A 7,628-nucleotide genomic window follows, 5' to 3' on the forward strand; every position below is an offset into this window, starting at 1 on the left:
CGTGTTCATGGATTGGAAGACTAAATATAGTTAAGATGTCAATCCTACCTAAATTGATTTACAGATTCAATGCAATACCAATCAAAATCCCAACAACTTATTTTTCAGAAATAGAAAAACCAATAAGCAAATTTATCTGGAAGGGCAGGGTCCCCCCAATTGCTAAAAACATCTTGAGGAGAAAAAACGAAACTGGAGGTCTCACGCTGCCTGACTTTAAGGCATCCTTATGAAGTCACAGTGGTCAAAACAGCATGGTATTGGCATAAAGATATATATATCAACCAATGGAATCGAATAGAGTGCTCAGATATAGACCCTCTCATCTATGGACATTTGATCTTTGATAAGGCAGTCAAGCCAACTCACCTGGACAGAACAGTCTCTTCAATAAATGGTGCCTAGAGAACTGGATATCCATATGCAAAAGAATGAAAGAAGACCCATATCTCACACCCTACACAAAAGTTAACTCAAAATGGATCAAAGATCTAAACATTAGGTCTAAGACCATAAAACAGTTAGAGGAAAATGTAGGGAGATATCTTATGAATCTTACAATTGGAGGCAGTTTTATGGACCTTAAACCTAAAGCAAGAGCACTGAAGAAGGAAATAAATAAATGGGAACTCCTCAAAATTAAACACTTTTGTGCATCAAAGAACTTCATCAAGAAAGTAGAAAGACATCCTACACAATGGGAATCAATATTTGGAAATGACATATCAGATAAAGTTCTAGTATCCAGAATTTATAAAGAGATTGTTCAACTCAACAACAAAAAGACAGCCAACCCAATTACAAAATGGGAAAAAGACTTGAATAGACACATCTCAGAGGAGGAAATACAAATGGCCAAAAGGCACATGAAGAGATGCTCAATGTCCCTGGCCATTAGAGAAATGCAAATCAAAACCACAATGAGATATCATCTCACACCCACCAGAATGGCCATTATCAACAAACAGAAAATGACAAGTGCTGGAGAGGATGCGGTGAAAGAGGCACACTTATCCACTGTTGGTGGGAATGTCAAATGGTGCAACCACTGTGGAAGGCAGTTTGGCAGTTCCTCAAAAAGCTGAATATAGAATTGCCATATGACCCAGAAATTCCATTGCTGGGAATCTACTCAAAGGAATTAAGGGCAAAAACTCAAACAGATATTTGCACACCAATGTTTATAGCAGCGTTATTTACAATTGCAAAGAGTTGGAAACAGCCAAAATGTCCATCAACAGATGAGTGGCTAAACAAACTGTGGTATATACATACGATGGAATATTATGCAGCTTTAAGGGAGGATAAACTTATGAAGCATGTAATAACATGGATGGACCTAGAGAACATTATGCTGAGTGAGTCTAGCCAAAAACTAAAAGACAAATACTGTATGGTCCCAATGATGTGAATCGACACTCGAGAATAAACTTGGAATATGTCATTGGTAACAGAGTTCAGCAGGAGTTAGAAACAGGGTAAGATAATGGGTAATTGGAGCTGATGGGATACAGACTGTGCAATAGGACTAGATACAAAAACTCAAAAATGGACAGCACAATAATACCTAAATGTAAAGTAATTATGTTAAAACACTGAATGAAGCTGCATCCGAGCTATAGGTTTTTGTTTTGTTTGTTTTGTTTTGTTTTGTTCTTACTATTATTACTTTTATTTTTTTTCTCTATATTAACATTCTATATCTTTTTCGGTTATATTACTAGTTCTTCTAAACCGATGCAAATGTACTAAGAAACGATGATCATGCATCTATGTGATGATGTTAAGAATTACTGATTGCATATGTAGAATGGTATGATTTATAAAAAAGAAAAAATGGACTGCACAATACTACCTAATTGTAATGTAATTATGTTAAAACACTGAATGAAGCTGCATCTGAGCTATAGTTGTTTTTTTTCTTATATATTTTTGTATTTTTTATTTTTATTTTTATTTTTTCTCTATATTATCATTTTATTTCTTTTTCTGTTGTCTTGCTATTTCTTTTTCTAAATCGATGCATATGTGCTAAGAAATGATGATCATACATCCATGTGATGATATTAAGAATTAATGATTGCATATGTTGAGTGGAATGATTTCTAAATGTTGTGTTAGTTAATTTTTTTAATTAATAAAAAAAGAACGTGTTTCTTTCAGTGGTTCAGTTAGCAAAAAGTATACAGGTCTTCTTAGAACTTCACTTCAGCACGCCTAATGGAATATCTGTCACATCCTCTCTCAATCCACAAGTGTATCCTATGGGAAGAGGACAAGGGACATAGACTTTCCTGTTTCTCAGGTAACCAACTTCTAACTTAAGTTTGCCTCTTCCTTTCCTCCAAATTAGCTTTTTTTTCCCTAGATGCTTTAATAAACTAATCTTTCACACCTGTAATAACTTGAGCTGCTTTTCCATATGTATGTAATACATAATTGTATAATATTAATCAGCATCGATTAAATAGAATTATTAAGAATGATAATCTAGAAAACAAGACCGGACTTCTCTCAGTCTAGAAGTTTTTTTTTTCTTTCATATGCTGCATGGCAGGGTCACCATTAATTATTTTTCCACGCGAGTACCCCATTACTGCAGCAAAATTTTGTTGAACTTTTTGATTGCTTGTTTTGATTGTTTGGGAAGTGCATGGATCAGGTGTTGAACCCAGGTCTCTGGCATGAGAGTTAAAAAGTTTTAATAAAGGCTCACAAATCCCTGAGAACTATATCTCACTAATACGAAAACGTTTTGAAGCACAGTGTCATAGTTCATCATCCAGAGAGTAGGGAATAGATTCATCCTATCAATGTAGTCATCAACTTTAAAATGGGCAGTGTCTTTTAACATTGAAACTCTTCAGTGTTTTCATAAATAAAATCAACATTTTGAAAAGTTGTACTGCCACTGGCAGATTTGTTATCAAGCCAAAGTCTTATTTATTCAACTGATGGCTATTTTTATTAGATAGTATTAATCTAGCAAAATAATGGTAGTATTATATATGAATTCCCATCTTGTCCTTCCCTTAGTTTTTATGAAATAGGAAGAGATGAGAGAGGAAACATCACTGGATCTGGCCAGCACTTGGAATATCAGGCACATTCTCCTCTGCTAGATTTGTCTTCTCTCATTATACAATAATTCATTCTGTGATCGCAAATATTTATTTTTCTACATTCAATTTTTAAGGATCTGTATAATGTATTTCTCAGGTCAGCTAAGTAATGTGACTTCAATTCTTTCTTGATTCCTGGATTTGAATTGATTGACATAAAATCGTTAGAAATGTACAAAGAATCCTGTAAGAACAATGTCTATAAAGAACAAAGGACCTCCCCTCTGTTGCAGATTATAATTGTGCACTTGTGTTTATTGGTAGATTAGTTTAAGGAATTATAAACTGATAAAAATTAAGAAAGAAAATTATAGTGTGCCTATGCTTTGTTGATTTAGTGATAGCAATTATGACCATGCTCTAACAACCTCAAAGATTCAGGCATGTTGTAATGCTATTAAGGCCATATTAGAATCTCGGGTACTAATGTGGTAAAGAAAAGAGTGGTAAGTCAGAATAGTTACATTACTTACTTCACATATGAGTGAACTTCACTGCCCATTTCTTCATCTAAATACAGTTGTGCATAATAACTAAATACAAGAGTTTAAAAAAATAACTTTAATGAAGCACTGCTAAAAGTTATTCTATGTGTTAAAAAGATCCTTGAACAGAAAGGAAAGAAAATTTTAGGTAAAGTTATTTCTTCTATATAATCTTGATTTCTAGAATAGCCCTTAGACTATGTCCACAAAATAATAGGTGAGGAAGACAGTCTTGATAATGCAAGAAGACTACTTGACTTTAATACTGGGCCTCTGAAGAATATTTAATTTATTTGAAAACTATTTTATACAACAATTTACTCAATAATACTTATGGAACCCTTAGCAAGTATCCTAAACCCTCCCATCTGTGAATAAAAGCCTTTAAATTTCAATTGTTGGTATTCATTGGAAGTGGTTTAACAATACATTACTTAGAGGAAGATGGGGTAAGACTGAAGAATGTTTAAAAAGAAAAAGCACTGGTCATTTCAACTGTACATGGTATATAGTATACAGCAAGAGTTTTAGCTTATACAAGGTTAGGTCATCATTATAAATAGAGGAATAATTCGAACCCTTCATTCACAGAGAAATGGTTAACTTAAATCTAGTCCCATAGGAAAGATTTCTGGGTTTAACTCTACTTATCATTACATAAAAGCCTTCAGATCAGATATTCTCTAAGATATTCCTAATTTTAAAATTATTTAATTCTAGCAAGCAATTGAAAATACCAAAAGATGGAGAAATATTTACACAGAAAGGTTAATTAAAATCATTTTTACTCGTTGAGTAGAATTTGTCAATAGATCTTGAAAGCAAATCAAAGGGTTAGGTGACAAGTTATTGGCAAAGTAGAAACACTGAAGTGAGAACAGCTTAGCTTGAACCACCGTGTGTGTGTGTGTGTGTGTGTGTATGCTTGTGTGAAGTTACCCTCCTATGATCTCTGTTAGCCCAAGAAAGCTACCTTGACCACATTTTTCCTATGTTATTTTGAACATTTGTTCACCAGTGCTGTAGAGGGTGTAGATAGCTAGTTCCTTGACCCTCATTTCTTATTCTGGCCCACAAGGTCCTTGAATAAATATTGCCAAGCCTCTTTTGCAGGTAGGTATGGGGATGTGATTAAGTTTTAACCAATGAGATATAAGTATGCATGTTGTATGGAAGATTTAGTGCATGTGAAGTTTATGTACACATGCAAGCTAACTCTCTAACGGCCAATATGAATCATCAAAGAACTTTGAGAATATAAGCCATATTCAATATAAAACAAGATGGTGTGAGTCTAGAGACCTAATCTCTTATTAACTCTGGTTTACAAGTCAGAAAACACCTACCTCCATTGTGTACCACAAACTTAAAATATGATATAACTGAATAATATTATATTATACACTTTTATGATAGCTTCAAACTTTTATTTTCCCAATGTTTGTTTTCCTATCACTTTTCACAATGCCTCTTTCACATCCTTGTTCCTGAGCCCATAGATCATGGGGTTCAGCCTGGCAGTATCGTATAAAATACAGCTACCATTTTGCCTTGCTCTACTGACTCTTCTCTTGGATGTCTCAGATGTATGCAGAAGAGGGTCTCATAGAAAATTGTGACCACTGTCAGGTGGGAGCCACAGGTGGAAAAAGCTTTTTTTCCTCCCCTCTGCTGAATGGCTTCTGAGGATGGCAACCAGGGTGAACATGTAGGATGTGAGAATAATCAGGAGTGACTGGATGTAACAGCCACTGTGTACATGGACAACTCTTTGCTATAGGTGTCAAAGCATGCCAGTCTGATAAGAGGAGGATAAGCACAGTAGACATGGTTGATCTCATTAGCACCACAGAAGGAGAGATTGTAGGTCTTCAGAGTTTCAATCACACTGAGTAGGAAGCTGTAGACATAAGGAACAATGACCAAGCAGATGCAGACGCTCTTGGACATCTTGCTGTTGTAGAGCAGGGGGTGACAGATGGCCATGTAGTGGTCATAAGCCATGACATCCAACATGCAGTGCTCTGTGAGGACCACGGCAATGACAATATAGCACTGTACCAAACACCCTGCATATGAGATGGTCTTCCTCTCAGATAGGAAATTTTTTGGCATTTTGGGAGTGACATTTGTAGAGAAACACAGATCCAGAAGGGACAAACTTGAGAGAAAAAAGTACATGGGGGTGTGATGTTGAGAATCAATTTTGATTAAAACAATTATGCCAAGGTTTCCTACCACAGTGACAATGTACACTACAAGGAATAGCACAAAGAATGCAACTTGCAACTCTGGATGTCTTGTTAGACCCAAGAGAATAAATTCTGTCACCTCAGTGTAGTTTCTTCTGGACATTTCTTTGCCTTATGTGTGAGGCATGGTTTTATTACCTAGGAAGAGATAAGAACTTTGTTTTTAAATCATTGAAATCTTGATTAAAATTGTAATTTGTAAACAATATATAAAGTGTTTTAGTTATATCTCACTAGCATTCCTGTAATTAGATATGGATAGATATGTGATAAAGAAAGTCTAAAACTTTTTCCACAAATGATTTTCTTTCAGGCTTTATTTTGTGGTAACACCTGGAAAAATTGTAAAGCATCACCATATTTTGAAAAGATAGGGAAAAAAAAACTAAAAAACGCATGTAAAAGAAGAAATTGTAATAGAAATTTAGAAAGATGTATTCTTCTTCACACTATCATATGTACACCATAACATGTAGAAGGTTAGAAAGGGTGTTAAAGAAAGCCTAGACAAATTTCCTCATTTCCCCAAAGTGGGAAGTGATTTATCCAAGGGTGAGTATATAACCAACAACAGACCCTCACCTCACATTTCTTGGTACAGTGACCTGCTGTACTACCAGGTATCTCAACAAGTCCATCTCATTGTTTGGAACCCAGCAAGAAGCTTTATTTATGTATTTGCTGTTGTGATTGGGGGTGGTGGTGTGCACAGTTTGGTTTACAACTTGATTGTTTGGATAGTTGGGGTAACTAATCATTTTGGTTGACAATTGAAAGTTGATAACATGTGTCATTCTCTTCCATTTCCACACCCTAATTTAGTCAATTTGTAGATAGTCTTGTACAGGTAAATTTATGGTCCTTCTTCAATACCTAGCATATGGATGAACTATTTATAGTCATTTTTGAGGTCTAAACATATATTTAAGTTGGTCTTTTTATTCCCAATTTCACCTTACCTTAATACATGCCCGCTGCCCAGACCTATTTTTTTTAATTCCCAACTAGAACAACATCTGCCTTGGTATTCTTGAGTAATGCAATCCATTTAAATCCACAAGCTTTCTATTTCCTCTATATGTCAATTCTAGTTAGTCATTAGAGTAAACTGAATTAACTTATTCACCCTAGATGATGCAAAAATCATTTTCAGGTTCTCAATCCTTACTTCTTCCCTATTAATATACACAGAACAATCAATGTTCTGCTCTGCTTTGATACTTTTGCCACAGAAAATTAAGTGTGCACTATATCTATAAAGATGTATTTAGATATGCAGATGAAATATAATCTAAAATAAAACAAGTATTATTTTAGCAAGGACATTCATTTATTCAACAAATGTTCATTGAACAACTCCCTAAAAATTGAATAGCATGAAATAGAAATATTTACAAAAAAGTAACTGTCAAAATTAAAAAATATATATATCTAAATGATATACCTCAGCATGAAGGAAAATAAAATCAAATACATGGTCTGAGGTGAAAGAAGGAAAAGTGTAGAAATGAAGTTGTAAGTTTATTTGTAAATCCAAATGAACATTGTCTGACTAAATAATAGTTATGACAATGATGATGACAGTGATGAGGATGATGTAAAAAGTGTGTTTAAAAAATATTGCAAAGCAAAATATTAATTGCAGAGTTATATCATCAGTGTTACAGTGTTCTAAATTTCAAATATTTTTCTTCGGGAGTATTAAGATATTAGTTTTAGATATTTTAAGTTAAATATGCATGGTAAAATTGTAAGAGAAGCAAACTGAA

The 7,628-nt window shown here is 34.2% G+C and overlaps 1 pseudogene; it reads right to left on the reverse strand.

Moving 5' to 3' along the window:
• Nucleotides 1-5,066: 5,066 nt before the first annotated feature.
• Nucleotides 5,067-5,962, reverse strand: LOC143679172 (olfactory receptor 5M5-like; annotated as a pseudogene).
• Between the last annotated feature and the right edge of the window lie 1,666 nt (nucleotides 5,963-7,628).

The sequence above is a fragment of the Tamandua tetradactyla genome, chromosome 4, assembly GCF_023851605.1.
Source record: "Tamandua tetradactyla isolate mTamTet1 chromosome 4, mTamTet1.pri, whole genome shotgun sequence".
NCBI lineage: Eukaryota > Metazoa > Chordata > Mammalia > Pilosa > Myrmecophagidae > Tamandua > Tamandua tetradactyla.